The sequence below is a fragment of the Octodon degus genome, unplaced genomic scaffold, assembly GCF_000260255.1.
Source record: "Octodon degus isolate 3935 unplaced genomic scaffold, OctDeg1.0 scaffold00007, whole genome shotgun sequence".
NCBI classification, from domain to species: domain Eukaryota; kingdom Metazoa; phylum Chordata; class Mammalia; order Rodentia; family Octodontidae; genus Octodon; species Octodon degus.
In genome coordinates, this window is record NW_004524583.1 from 26772084 (window position 1) to 26775360 (window position 3277).

Sequence of the window (3277 nt, forward strand, 5' to 3'; positions counted from 1 at the left end):
GAAGGAAAGAACTCTAATGGAACTGTGCGCTAGACACAAGTAATATAACTTGACTACATGAATACCTCTTGCTGTTCTGTTCCTCATCCTGTTTGGCTGTAAAAACCAGAAAGCGTATCTGCTGAGAGGAAAAGAACAGCAAGCTAAGAGGAAAAGCCTACCCGTGAAGGGCTGGCACTGCCTGGTGCCAAGAACCTGAGACCCTCTTCAGGCATGATGTTTTATTGTGAAGGATTTATAAGAAGTTAGCTTTAACCTATTAATAAAAGAGCAATTTAGAAATACAGGAAGAGGGGAAGCCTTGCCCATTCGTTCTTCTCTAGTGTAAACATGGTAAGAGGCCAGTGCTTTCTTGGCAGGCCTTGAAGCTCTGAACTAACAAGGCGGTGCCATGGAAGCGCCGCTGGCTTCAGAGACCACCTTTCTATAAAGGTTAGTGGTCAGGGCTGGTGCTTCATGGCCAACACTGGTCTGGGACTTGAGGAGGACGTTTAATTGATACAGAGTAGCTCTACCTGAGTAAAAGTCATCAACCAACCACAAGAAGCCTGAGGTGAGGCACTCTCTGAGTGTCTGACCAGGAGGAACCCCGCGGATGGGGCCTGCGTGTTTGATCTGTGGGCCTCTCAAGATGACGCAAGGGTATTTTTTGGAGCTTGTTTGAGAAAGACAAGAAAGTGAATCTTGCCCCCAAAGAAAATGGATTTGGCCATGACTTTATTTTGTTTCCTTTGGTCCAGGTAAATCCCTGTCATTTAGCTGCCGGGTACAGGAGCAGCACAGCAAGGAGTCTGGGACTTGGTTGGTGCTGCAGCTGATGGGTAGGATCCAGGGGGGCAGGGTGCTCTGGGAAGGGTGAGCCTTCCACCACAGCTAAGTGGATTCCTTTTTCCTAGTTGGAGGCCCAGCCAATTGGTGGTAAGTATATCCACATTTATTTGTTAGTTCATGTGGTACTGGGAATAGAGTTCATAGCCTTACACTGAGCTGTATCCTCAGCTCATTTTACTCTTTATTTTGAGTAGAGTCTCACTAAGTGGCTTCAGCTGCTGGGCTTGGGCTAAAACTTGCACTTCTCCTGCCTCAGCCTCCAGGCTCAGCCTCCTAGAGGGCAGGGGTTACAGGTATGCAGCTCTGTGCCTGCTATATGCTTGAATTTCAAAGTGAGGTGCCAAATCATCGAAAGGGGACCAGCTAAAAAGTGGTGATGACCGACAGCCCAACCCCACTGCAGACAGTAAAAGTGGTACTGGAGAGCTGGGCAAGTTTCTCAAGAGAGGGCTGCGTGCAGGGAGGCAGACTACCTAGTGCAGAGCAGGGAGCTGCAGGAATCGCCCTTGGAGAGCTCAGCCAGGAGCCTGGGGTCTCACTGCCTCTCCTCTCAGTAATCTAAAGGAGAGAAGTGTTGGCAACAAGGGAAAATGAATGCTGTTTCCCAGACGGGCAGTGACAATTGGAAAAGAGCCCTGTGGCAGCACTTACCTTTGCCCACAAGGCCTGCCTGCAGTGAAGTGACCCTGAGCAGAAGCTTGGCCACACAGTCCCTGGCGCTGAGGGGAGAAGAAACAAAAAGGGCCAGCCACGGCAAGCAAGAATTATGGGCTAATGATCCCACCATGAGTTCTGTGGGAAGCCAAGTGCACCCTGAGAAAAGTGTCCAGCCTTACGCATCCACCCTACTTAGGGAGCATCAGCTTAAAGCACCTCTCCAATCAGAGGGAAGCAACTCCAGAGCTACTGGGGTGGGCAAAGGTCTTCCAGGCCCTTTCCTTCTCCACCCCACTTCACAGAGGTCCTGTGAGCCTGGAGGGTAGGAATGGGGAGAAGAGAGAGGGAAAGGGAGGGAAGGAGGGAGGGAGGAAGGGAGGGAGGGAGGGAGGGAGAAAGGAAGAAAGGAAGAAAGAAGGAAAGAAAGAAAAGGAAGGGTGCTCGCTTTGGCAGCACATATACTAAAATTGGAGTGATACAGAGAAGATTAGGATGGCCCCTGTGCAAGGATGACACACAAATTCATGAAGCGTTCCATATTTTTTTCATGTTTTCTATCAGGAGAGAGGGCATCCCCTGACTTCAGCTTTTGTATATTGATTCTTGCTTTTCATCACCCTCACCATCCTCTCTCTAAAGATTCAAGACACATGGAGAGAAAACATTCTCTCAGGCTTTCACAGAGAGCGCATTGGCCAAGCAATGGCCGTGACTCATCCACATGGCTGACGCTGACAAAGGTTCTACAATCTGAGGTACAGGATCTCAGGATAAATCCTGAGGGGATTTGACTGACCTTATCAGATCCAAAAGCTACAACTCTTGTTGCATAGGTCTTGATTTACCTTGGTCTTAACCATCCAGCAGAAAAGTATAAAAATGAAGTACAAGATATAAAGCCATGTTGTTATGTTGAGCTGCAGGGGACTCAGGTCAACGACTTCTGACACTGACAGTCAAGTGGAAGACCCAATACTATTATGGACTACTGGACTATTTTGGAATATTTTGCTGAGTTCACACACCTATAATATTCAAATGACAGAACTAAACAAAAAGGGGATACAGATGAATGTCCATTTTGTATCTGTGTATTCAAAATGGTTAAAATAGATATATAGTTACATTCTCTTGATGAATAGAGGGATTTGTTGTAATAGTGTTTGTAAACAGGATATCATGTCTGCATCTTGTACAGCAAATAACCACTAGAAAGAGAGTATGCAATGTGTTAATTATTGAAACTTCCTACCAATTTGATTTGAAACTGTCTCATTGCTATTTGTTTCTCAATAAAATTATGGAAAAAATTTAAAAGAAAGAAAGAAAAGGAAGGAAAGAAGGAAGGAAGGAAAGAAGAAAGGAAGGAAGGAAGGAAGGAAGGAAGGAAGGAAGGAAGGAAGGAAGGGTTTTTCTTTCTGCAGCGCAACCTCTTCAGAGACCAGGCCTCTCAGGGGAATGGGACCCAACTCTAAATGCATCCTGAATTATCCCCATTAGGCAAGACTGAGCATTTAATTGTGTGAGATTTCTGTGATTGTAACTGATTGGAGGACTTTGTTAAATGAGTAGATCCATGTGGGGCCTATTGTTATCTGAGCATTAATAATATGATCGTATTATATCAGAGAGTGTGTAGATAAGCTGCCACTTGACATTTCACCCCAGGTCACAGAGCACCCACCTTGGACAGTGGGCCTCCGAGGACAGAGAGTGGACTGAACAAGAGGAAGGGGTTTTCTAGCGGTCCAGCCCATGAGCCAGTTCTGATCAGTCCATGTTCCAGGGA

General features: G+C 46.5%; 1 non-coding gene across 1 annotated transcript; it reads left to right on the forward strand.

The window, feature by feature from the left end:
• The first annotated feature begins 1925 nt into the window (after nt 1-1925).
• Nucleotides 1926-2032, forward strand: LOC111813381. Its single transcript, XR_002818661.1, has one exon. It is a non-coding gene; the product is annotated as a U6 spliceosomal RNA (small nuclear RNA).
• The last annotated feature ends 1245 nt before the right edge of the window (nt 2033-3277 follow it).